Source organism: Furipterus horrens, unplaced genomic scaffold (genome assembly GCF_987537825.1).
Source record: "Furipterus horrens unplaced genomic scaffold, mFurHor1.1.pri manual_scaffold_17, whole genome shotgun sequence".
NCBI lineage: Eukaryota > Metazoa > Chordata > Mammalia > Chiroptera > Furipteridae > Furipterus > Furipterus horrens.
Window position 1 is genome coordinate 100793848 of NW_028327187.1, and position 12754 is coordinate 100806601.

At 35.9% G+C, this 12754-nt stretch overlaps 1 protein-coding gene across 1 annotated transcript in view; it reads right to left on the bottom strand.

Annotated features, from left to right (window-relative positions):
* Positions 1–12754, bottom strand: part of IL1RAPL1 (interleukin 1 receptor accessory protein like 1) — a 598169-nt gene that overhangs the window by 120192 nt on the left and 465223 nt on the right. The gene's annotated exons all lie outside the window — the stretch shown is intronic.

Here is a 12754-nt window from a genome sequence, read left to right on the forward strand (position 1 = left end):
GTGTAAATCACTGTGTATATTACTCAAGAGGTCACCGAAAACAGGTTTTAGGAATGATTTTTTCCCTTGGAAAATGCAATTAATTACAATTGTTTGCCCCTAAGGATTTCACTTTCAAATTGTTTATTTGCTGGTGTCACTGATGAGCTGACTGGGAAAATGAAACCCTTCAGTTTAATTACCAGTAGCAATTAAAGCTCATGTAAAGGTACTTCATCTTATACTCTTTTTACAATTGTCTATTCTTATGATATAATATGCAGTTATATTTGCTGCCTTTCAAAACACCAACAATGCCACTCAATTTCCAAGAAAAAATTAACACCAGACGACTCTAAAGTGACTTCAATGTGTCCCAAAGACATTATAAACACAGTAGTATGTTGTTTCACCCAAAAGCCCTTCAGTTTCTTGGAAATGAGAAAGTAGGGAAGACAATTTAGTCAAACACTTTATGAAGGTCAGATTTTGTTTTAGAATAGAGGGGCTATGAAAACAGAAAGAATGTCTACTTTAGATGTAGGAAAATGGGAGTACACATCTGGCTTTTCTCCTTTATCAGATGTATAACTCAGGTCTTCGTAACTTTTCTAATTTTATTGCCTATTTGCTTGACCTTTTGAGTTGTACTTGCAAAATGGAGAATGGTTGGTTCCTAACCAATAGGACTGCTGTGAGGATTAAGTAAGATTGTTGATGTTGATTGTCCTAATTCCTGATACACAGTAGGAGCTCAACAAACGTTAGTACCTTAGTACTTTTAGTACTCTTCACCTTCATTATAATTTTTATATACTGGACAGCATGGTATGTTATGATAACTCCATGGGCTCTGGAGCCAGACCTTCTGAGTGCAAACCCTGATCATATCATTACTAAATTTGGAATCTTGGGCATGTCACTTAACTCTTCTGTGCCTCAGTTTTCACATCTGTGACATGGAGTAACGATAGACTCTATCTAACAGGGTCATTTAAAGACTTAAACAACCAAATTTCTTATAAAAATGCACGAATAGGTGCCTCGCATAGGACGGTGAAAGGAAATGAAAACGACTGATGATAAAACAATATTGTTTTTATTTTAAAAGAGAAACCTCTAAAGAAGCCTCTTATTCTACCGCGTCACAGTTCGAATTAAGGAAACAAAGTACTTGAGTCCTAAAAACCCAGGCTACAAAGTAAGATGCAAAATGTAGAAAAGGATTGTGCATTCTTGTATCTCATAAGTTCTGCTCTGAAATAATAGATACAGCCTCTGGATTTTGCTTCTGGCCTGTTGTTTCCTGGGTACTACAATGCTTGTGAAAGTTTGGCCAAGGGGTTGTGAAACAAGCATGGAATCCACATTAGTATCAAAACAGATCTGTGTTGTGTTAATATATTTGCCACTTTGATATACAGCTCCAAAACATGGACTTTGTACAGCTGTCATGAAAGAACATGTAAACAGTTTTATATACATTATTGACACAAGGTAACACAGCATATGAAGAGGAAAGATCAAATCCTATGTATACCAGTACATCAAAAATAAAATATAGTGGAAGTGTTCACAATGTCAGCGTGGTTTTACTTACCCAGTTAATGTAGTATGAATGAAGGATATTCACAACTGAAATCGTTTTACATTGACAGATTTGTAATGACAAGTATATCACTTGATGTTCTATATTGATTGCTGCAGGGCCATCCTGGAAGTCCATTATATGATGGCATCTGAGTCTGGACTTGGGTAGAACTGAAAGTGACAACATTCCACTTTGGCTAACTAGCTCTTAAAAGAACACCACCCAATAAAAATACAAAGGAAAACATTCATGTTTGTTTCACAGCCTCTTGGTGGGTGGGGGCAGGGCAGGGTGGAAGGGTGGGTGAGGGGCTGTGCTCTGACATTTCCAGAACTGGATTTCCATTTAACAAATGTAAGTAGTTTTTCTGTCAACTGTCAGCTGTCACACTCACTATTGCTGCGGGAGTCATCAATATAGCCTTAGCTACGTCCATGTGGACATATGAGGATATGGAACCTTCAAAGTAGAGACAGAGTATGTATTTAATCAGCAATGTCCCTGAAAAGCAGAGTAAAAAAAATGCAATTTTTAGCAAATTTTAGATGGTTATGGCAAGCTATCTTAGTAGTCAAATGACAAGATGATGTTTTGCTTTCAGCACGCTGAACTGCATATAGATATGAACTCAGAGGAACTTTTAAGAAGTGTTCAAGCTTCACTTGTGACCGTGAAGGAAAGGTTTTCTTAGGATATTTCTGCAAGCACAGAACAGCTCTGTGCTTTATGGGTGAGGTGATGGCGGGAAGGATAGTCATAGAACAAGCTAAAGTGTGGTGGGAGGCTAGAAAGAAAGCAACACTACGTGCGGTGAGGCAGCTGGAAGATTTCAGATTTAGGTAGAAGATCGTCCTTAAAAGGAACATGATTGCTATATTCACATTTTTGAGGGGATTTCATGGGAAGAAGAATTAGATTGAATCCAACCTTGGCCAGTCCCACACCCTGCCCATGGCAGACATCACTAATAGATTCCTGCACTCTTCCCTGGTGAGATGGAAAAGACCTTGGAATTCCTGCTGACACTCTAGCTAGCGCCTACTAAGCAGGATTTTCTCAAGAGATGAAACTTCTTTGTCATGTAAGAAATATGTGTGACTGTTGGGGTGGGCTCCAGGTAGAATAAACCCAAGTCTTAGAGGCAGATTTTAGATCCATATGAATAAATTTCTATGTTTTAATGTGTTGAGAGTAGCACGTTTTCCCTAAAAGTCTCTGGGGAAAGTGCTGCTCTTCCCTGAAGAGGATTCGTGTAAGAAGGCATGGAACTGAAGGTTGCTTAGACAACTCTCAACTCCATGAGTGAAAGCATAAGTGTGGGTCAAAATACACAGGACTTAAACAAAAAAAGCAGTACATACTAAATATAATAAAATCTGATAACTGCTTAACTATAATTAGCTTTCATTCCTGCCTCTTTAATGCAGAAAGGAAGAGAGAAGAATATTTATTATGTAGTTATATCTGCCACATATATGTGTATGCATGTGCATATATGCCCATCTCTATAATCTGAATATTATTTTAAATCTTATTATAGAAGGTAATTATGAAAGAATTTGTGGGGTTCAAAATTTTTAATTATATCAATATAATGGTTATTTTATATCTGAAGGTAATTTTTTAAACATTAAAAAAAGACTTTATTTTTAGAGTGAGGGGAAGGTAGAGAGAAAGATAGGGAGAGAAATATCAATGTGTGGTTGCCTCTTGCATACCCACAACCCAGGCATATGCCTTGACTGGGAATCGAACCGGTGACCCTTAGGTTCTCAGGCCGGTGCTCAATCCACTGTGCCACACCAGCCCGGGCTGAAAATGATTTTAATAGACCAAATACCTTCAGCATACATGTGGTTTTTTTTGACACTTGTACTTTAAATTAGCAAGAGGGCAATTGTGTATATTTTTCTTCTTGTGTCCTATTCCATCAGCAACCATGACAATATTTATTAATATCTGAGCTTCTCCCCTGCCATTTATTAATGAGTAACATCTTGTTCAATGTCACAGGTTTGAGACGCATGCAGGAGACATTTGTGAAATTTCTTAATCCTGAGAGTGAAATCAAAGCCAACATGTATTCATGACAGAAGGAGTGAGGGAGGACTTTAAACAATAAATTCATCTAGGAGAAAACGCTCTATTTAACAATGTGTGTTAGTGTGTGTGTGTGCACATGTATGCATTTTTATGCCAAAATAGGTCAGTGAGTATCTACTGAAGAAATAAGGATGGCGGGGATCTTGTGGGGCACTGAAAAGTGAGTTTCCACCAACTTGAGCACATTTTCCTTTTACCAGTCAGTCAGGGGCAGGCAGGTGATATTTGCTACATCTTTGATATGATCGTATACTGCCTGACAAGTGATATTTGGTTTTGTGCATGAAATGTTCCATTTCCTTTGTAGGAGAAAGTCAGGGATTTTCATAAAGCTTTCCCTTTTCATCTCTTGCTCTTTCTGCCTGTAATTCCCTACTCACACTCCCAGATTTTGCTGGTGACTATACCTTCTTTTTTCAAACAAAAAACAAAGCTTGTTTTTGATGGCTGGGATGTGATAGGTAGAAAAGAAATAATTATGTGAGAATTGTTTTTCTTCTGTAAGAATGCTAGATATTTTGAAATGGAGAGATAATGCGAACATTTAAGGCAGAGAGAGCATGGCTTTCATTTCATCCTCTATAATCCTGTACTTCTCAGCAGCACATATTCATTAACTTATTTGCACCAAGTATACCTAAAAATCCGATGCATTTCTCAGCTCTTGAAATGAATGTAACAGAAGTAGAATGGTTTTTCTTTTTGTCTCAGGACAAGCTCCTTTCATTACTTTCATGGGACATACAACGTCAGTTGTGATGACTGTTCCTGACACAGAATGTCACTGGTGACCCTGCAGGTTGGCAACATTACAAAAAACTGTATAAACAACAACAAAACTGCGGACTACCATAATTTAATCCTCTTTGTATATTAACTATAACAAGAAATACACAGGTGGTTATTAATAATCTTATATCATAAAAGTAGAGGGTACCCATGTTAAGACCTACCATCTGTGGGGCCTGATAGAAAAGTTCTTTCAGTAGATAATGGTGAAGAGGGAGGGGAAATGTGCCTGTTACATCACTGCTTCTGGCGATGTGTGTGATTTTTTTTCCTCCTTAGAACAAAAGTCTCTACTTTTGTGACACAAGTATAGTTATTCTTCTAGGTCAGTATAATACTGTTACTAACAAGCTACTTTTTCTCTGTAACACGATTAAAATATTAGGGTCAGTGTGCTACAATTAACTGTTTGACATTTAGTTTTACCAAAATTTAAATTCCCTAGCATGACATTGAAGATCCCTCATAATTTGATTCGTGTCTATTTTCCCAGTGGTATTTGTCATCACATTCATATTAAACAAGACATCTTGCAAACAACCCTTCCTTTTGTACAGCTCAAAGACTTTGCACATAATATTGCTTCTTCCTGGGATTCCATTCCTGTTTTGTCTGTTGGGCAGTTTCTAATCATCCTTTGACTCTTCTCTCCCACACAGTGTTAAGTACTGGTTCCTTTAAGCTAAGTTCCATAGGGAGACCTCATCACCTAGTAATGGGAAGCAAGAACCATACTTTATTCACCTTTTTGTTACCAGCACCTTGTTCTTTCTTTCCTTAGTCCATTCATTGTGTCTGCTTTGCTCACATGACACCTTAGCAGGGGGACATTCAAATACAATTGATCAACAGCATTTTGCCAACCAACAAATATTTATATTCCAAAGCACTATACATGGAGGATAGGGCAGGAACAAGACAGACAGGGTCCTTGGTCTCTAAGAACACTATCTCTAATTTTCCTCTTGAATTCTAACTTAGAACCTTTATAACTTACTCCATTATTCCTCAGCTGCCAGGCCCATTTCCAAAACACATCTCTTAAATCCTGCTTCACTCTTTGAGAACCCATTTGGATAAAGCCAGCTTTTCTAGCCTTGGGGCCTGGAACTCTTTTAAAACATGGTTTTCTCTCTCTGCTACCATAGAATTAGAGATAGGATAATAAGGTACTACTCCCAGCTTCTGCCCTTTGGGACCCTCGCTATTTGTGTCAGTCGCATTCAGCTAGGCCTTCAAAGAGTCTGAGAGTTGATAAATGGTGAGTTAATATTTGTTGAATGATGGGAAAATAAGGAAATATATTCAAATAACAAGTATTATTTGAAATATTAGGATAAAGTATTGAATTACAAAAAAAACTTGCACATTATCACCCAATGGAGCTATGATGATCTTCATGGTGATTCAGTGAAACATTTATCAATGTCATTTAGTCTCATCATTTATTGTTTAAATGTGCCAACTATTCTATTTTAGCTTAAGGAAGAGAAGGTGATTATTTCTTTTTCTAATTCTGGTTAATGTGTAAGAAGTTATGAAAGCTATGAAAAGGTACAGGGACATTTTATCCCCCAAATTTATTCACTGATTTAACAAACCTTAAATTCAGAATAATTGAATTGAAATGTCAGAGGACTTTTTCAGTAAGCCTTCCAGGACTGGATTATTTCCCACAAATGAATCTTAAAAGAGAGCTAATTTAGCCTAAAAAGCAGCTCACATTTTAATGGGAATTGCATTTCAATGACCAAAACCTTGTAATTTATATTAAGGGAAATGAAGTTTCTGAAAGTCCATTTTACTAACTCTGTGCAAAGTTTAAAAAACTACAGCAAATTATGTTATTCTCAGAATAAGGATTAGAGACTGTCAATAAAAATTCTTTCATATTAGATAAATCTAAATATAATTTTTGGTATTTTCTAAGTCATGTTTTTCTATATATTATTTTATTTGATAGGACAAAAGCTGATTCCATATAATAATGTTCTGATGAATTAATGGCGAGACAAATAAAAGCAAAAATTGATGAACTTGTAACTTGAAGTCACATGCTTTTACCACATTATCCATTTTTAAACTGTTGTTGATAATTACAGATATTAGGTTTCTTCTGGACAAAAATGAAATGCCTAAGTACTTTATCCTCACATATATTATTACAACTTTTATTCATGTAATATTTTTAGCACCTACTGTGGTCAATCACAGGGATAGGCAGATGAGTAAACATGGCTCTTCTCCCCAGGACTTTAGAATCTAAGAGAACAAAATATTTTTAATCATATGGCCATTGTTATCTAGTTAGATGACAGAGTTTAAATGGAAACTTTCCATATCATGTAACATAAAAGGAATAGACTCATGATACTGCCTTGAGGATAAACCAATAAAGACCAAGAAAAATGAGAATATATAAGCATATTCTTTATTGTTTTTATCTTTTATAAGTTTGACCTAGTTAATATTTTTAATTAAAGAAAAAAGAAAAAAACTCAATGGTATTTCTCTGAGTAGAGAATAGCTCATGCTTGGAATTCTCTGATCAATGATGATGTAATTAAATAATAATAAACTTACCACTTTCAGATATAGTAAACCCCCAAGTATTTTAGCATCCTTAAATGTCCCATTCCCATGGTAAATATTAAAACCTGTGCAAGGTAGAAGAACTAAATTCAAATGAAACAGAATGTGTTGAAGCTCACAAGATAATAGATTTGGAATGCTGTGTTAGGTAGTAAAGTAATAAAGAATGTTTTGGATGCTTCTAAAAAGTCAAGGGATAATGATAAATATAGTAAAGACTTCATTAGAAGAAAGCTACTTCCATCTGAATGCTAAAACCATTGAACTGTACATTTAAAATCATATTGTATGTAAATAATAAGTCAATAAACCTCATATTTAAAAATTAATTTGCTACAAAAGTTATCTGTGTTACAACTTCAAAGATTCTATATGGTACCTTTTCTATAATTTTTTTAATAGGCACATGACTATAAAGTAATTTAATTGTAATGATTCTGAAAAATGCCAACCAAGGCTACTTTTCCAGGGCATTAACTAGACTCTTACATATCAAATAAGCATCTCAAAACTAACATGTCCAAAACCAAAATCTTGATTTTTTCTTCACAGGCATATCCAATCCTGACTTGTCCATAACAACGCTCTACCTTAGTCCTGAATTCCATTATTTCTTCTTTAGATTGTTGCCTCTTCATGGGTCTTCTGGCTTCTAATTTTGCTTTCCTATCTATTCTCTGTCAGTCACAATGATGCTAACTTTACAATGTAAACCAGTTCATATCTCCCCTGTCCTCAAAACCCTCCAGTGTCTCCCCATCTCACTCAGACTAACACAGTACTTTACCAAAGCCTGCTCCAGGCCTATGACCTTCCCCAATGGTGCCCTCTGATCTCAGCCCTGTCACTTGCCCTCTTCGTCTTGCACTGACTCCTCCAGTCACAATGCTCTCCTTTATTTCCTCTCAGCCACTGGGCCTTTGCACTTCTTGTTGCTTTTGTCTGTAGTCATATGTTCCAGAGCTTAATAAAAATAGTAGATAAGATCAAGGGCAGGTCCAGGTTATATAAGGCCTGAGGCTTATACCATTTTGGGATCTCTTTATAAAAAGAATATGACACTTTGTATACTAAATTCAATAGAGACCCTCAGAAGAGGTCCATATAAATGAGGAGACTGAATTTTACCTTTTTTATCCTCACAGTAAATCTACCTCTTATGTAACACCATATGCCATGCATGGCTCTAAATGCTTTATATATACTATCTAATTTAATTTTCACAACAACACTATGGGGGAGATATTATTATCCCCATTTTACAGCTAGGGAATCTGAGGCATAGAGTAGTTAACTAATCTGACCCAGTTCAAATAGCTATAAGAGGGCAGGCCAGGGGTGAGTTTTCAATTCTGCTTGGCCTGACTCCATGCTTTTACCACAATGTGCATTGAATCTGTACTTTCTGCTCTCACTGCCCCCCATAGCCCTGATCAAACCTCACCTCTTCAGAGGCCTTTTTGGCCACCTGACATTTCCCCATTGTCCCCTCTCTAGTGCCACACCTCCTCTCAATTTTGTTCATAGTATATATCAGCACCTGGTACATCAGATGCTTCTGTATTAACTATTGTCTATCTTCTCTCACTTGAATATAAGCTACACTTTATCTCTGTTATTAAAAGGTATATTTCCCCATGATTAGAACATTGTCTGACACTTAGCAGGTCCTCAATAAAATTTTACGGAATAAATTCTTTTTTCTTATTCGATGTCTGAAGTGCTGATGAATGACTATGAGTGAAAAGGAAAATTAACTATGCATAGCATACTATATTTACTAGGAGGAAGCATTATACTTTTGATCAGCAGTTCTCAAAGCGTGGTCCTTGGACAGGCAGCATCAGCATCTCCTGAGAACTTGTTCGAAGGACAAGGGTGGCCAGAGAATCCACAATGGAGGAAAGAGGGCCTCAAGTTACCCATCTTCCTAATGTGCATACTCCTCAGAGGCACTTCTTTATCCGATGGTGTAACTTGGAAATATTTTTGGACAAGAAAAAGCTGATAAAGTTCATTCCAAAGTGAACTGAATAAAGAGAAACCTAAACATGGAATGTGATTGTCTTTAGTGGATGGGAGAGCACTTCATTATTTTTCCATAATGGTGTTTATTTATCCCTTTATTGTGTAGATCTTCACCTGCTTCCTGTTACCTTTAAAAAGACCTAATATATTTTGGTGGTGGTTTGGCTATTTTTTTTTTCTATCTTTTTATCTCTTACCCTCACCCTATCCCCAATTTACTCCTCTTAAGAGTAACACAGTTGGTCACGTGGCCCCACATCATAGGAAAGATTAATTCTAAAACAGGATGGAAAACCACAGGTGATTTGGATGTTCTTTCCAGGCCACACACTTAACCCTCTCATTTAATTTCTCTTTCACTGAGACATTTCCTTTTTCAAGATCGCAGACTTAACCTGAACCTGCAATTACTTGTGCAGAAATTAGTCTTGTGCTTTCCTCCTTCGGAACAAAGGAGCATTCAAATGTTTAGCTGAATATGCTCCAGCCTTTGTAGACATGGTGTTGAATTGAATTGGAATCCAAGTGTAATTAAATGCATAAAAGGGACTACCTTGGAAGTGATTTGTCTTCGGAAATATGTCAGCAAATAATATAAGTTGGATCATTTAACTTAATATAAACCATCTCAGGGTTCACAATATAAAACTGCAGTCCTCAGTGTGGGATGATGCTAGGAATGATCAGACTCTAGGTGGGCACGCTGTGCTTTGGACTCAGTAGAGACTTCCTGGCTATCCACACTGCTCGACTTCACTCATTAAATTAAATAACTAACAGCAGCTATTGAAGTCAGGGCTATGACACGCAACTCAAGTAAAGTGAGAGGGCTTAAGTTACATCTCTCAAAGCACGACCCCTGGAATCCACACCTAAGAACGCTGTAGTGAGCTTTATCTGAGGCTGCCCACTCTATTGGATCCGAATAGCCAGGCTGTGTTGACCTAGGAAGACATATTTTGAATAATTGTTTCTGGTGACACAAACATTTTGCTGATGTCAAATTTTTGAGTAGAAGTAGTTATCCTAATGGAAGACATATTGGCTATACTTATAACAGCTGTTCTTCAGAATTTGTGAAAAACAGTTTAAATTTTCGCGATCACTACCATTATTCTAAATATTACTTACTAAAGTACACTGTTATTATCTCAGTATTTTTCAAAGCACACTAATAGCTGTGACCACACAAATAAGTCTAGACTTTTTGATAGCTTGTTATCACCTTCTGATTAGCCTTTTCTAATCCCATATATTATGGAATTCAATGTAACATGGTTCATTAAAGTGTGTTTAAAAATTTAAATAGATTCCCAGTGAAGGCCTAAGATGGTCTCCAATGGACACTAGCAAAAATTCAGATTTACAACGGTTCCAGTGTCTTCCATATTTTAAGATGCTTGATATCTTAAAGAAGTGAGGAATTGAGGTAGCCTCACCTAACATGTTGCTATTTTAGAGTAACATTGATTGCTTCAACCTTGAGTTGTTCGGAAGTCCCTTATAAATAGTTTGAAGCATTTTTGAGAAATAAAATCGGTCTCAAATATAGGAACGCTACTTGGCCACTCAGGCTATTAGTACCTTCCAGGTGAACAATGACGGGTACATTCATCTCATAGAGGATTTCCCCATTTTCATCTCCCATTGAAACCATCCACCGCATACACTGCAGCTACATTCATCTTCACGAAGGACACGATACTCAAATGATCTCAGTGACTCCTAAGTAAATTTCAAACTTCTTGACCTGCATAGTCTTCCCAAGTTTGTTTCCTTTACCAGGGCACCACGTCCAGTCAATTTAGTCTATACTTCACTACTCTAGTATGGATACTTCATTCTTTTCTGAAGTTGTGCCTTTGACCACACTATCTCCTGTTACCGTATCTACCTATCAAGTTTCTACCCACTTTTTAAGTGTTAGGTCATAATATCTCCCCTCCATAAAAACTCCTGATTCCTCCCACCAGAAATTTTTCTGCGCTTTAGAAATATCAGAACTATTCGTCCACTGTAGCATAACATTGAGATCATCTGCATGTGTAATTCCACAGTCAGGGACATTGATTTCATTCTTTGAGCAAATATTTGCAGAACAGCAATATAATTTAAAGCAAAGTTTTAGACATTAAAGGAGTTGACAAGTTGAATAAAACTTAATCCCTGCCCTCCACTGTCTGCTACAATGTTAGGCATATTGTTGGTACTAAAAAATAGATGTGGAATACATAAATGAGTATCTCATTGACTACAAAAAATTCTAGTTTATGACATGATAAAATTAATAGGAAATTCTACTCAGAAAGTAGGCTTTACCAGATTATCCTTAATAATATCTAAATGTTACATGTAGACAAAACATGAAAAAAGTATATATATTTTTAAACATGAAGACAAAACAAGCTTGAAAACTTTAAACTTTTATATAAGTTGCAGATAAACATTGGCTTAATGTTAATAATTTTATATTTTTCTATGATTCACACCTGGTAAAATTTCACTGTTAATTAAGTCTATTAGTTCTTTAATATTATAATATTCACATTTATTGTTGCAAATCTTTAACACATATGGTTTAATCAGTGTTTCTTAAAAGTCCATAATAATGCAAAATATTTTTTGACAGTACCAGCTTTGTTCACATGATTTCAAAAAATGAATTAAGAGTGGAACACTAGATTAAGTATCTAGATTGCTATTCTACATGATGCTAAATATAAGATTAATAAATATAAAAATTGAAATCCTAGACTACAATTTCTGGCTTCTATATGAATGGTTACAAGCCATGAATCAGAAGATTACAAAGGTAACTTTGCTTCTCTCTGGCACTTACATGTTGCACACTTATTGCTGAAAGACTGAATGGCATATTCAAGAGCATAAAAATAATTCAGATCAACGTTAACTTGCACTCACCAGAAAATGAAGTCCTGTCCAGATCCACCCTACATTTTATCATAATTCAACATAAAGCTGAAGTGCTATGAATAAAATGCTTAAAGTATAGGATTATGTCTGTTCTAGTTTGGAAAAATAAATGTCTTCAGATAACAAAACTTTCCCTTTTGAAATAAAATGTCATTATTGTTACAGAAAGTAGTTTGACCCATTAAGAGTTACATTAACTTTCTAAATAGATCTAGTCCTAGCCATTTGAATAGAATGATCTTGAATCTAGACTCTTAATGACCCAGGCTAATGACATCGGTCATGTCATGGTAGAAATTGGTCATAAATAAGTGCAATCTTGGAAGTGACCTGGGGGAAGTAAACCAATGCTCTAAGCAAGGATGTAACTTCAAAATCCACTCCGTCTGGTATCTAAGACAGAGACAAATGATCAGTTAATAATGGGACAATACCATATGGACCACATTATTATTTGCCTGAATAAAAATGAATATTTTTTTTCAATTTCTGTAAGGTCACCCATTCAACATTTTAACTGCTAAATGCTTAGATTTACAGGTATTACTAAACTTTTTGTGCCTTGCCCCAAAATTTTATAAGAGAGGGGACCCAAGAAAACTGGAATTTATTTATTAAAAATTGTGTATTTATTCTTACACATTTAAACTTCAGTCCCTTCAAAGTACTCTCCATTTAATGCAATTACCTATTGAGATGTTTTTCCGATTGCTCAAAACAGTTTTTGAACTTGTCGAT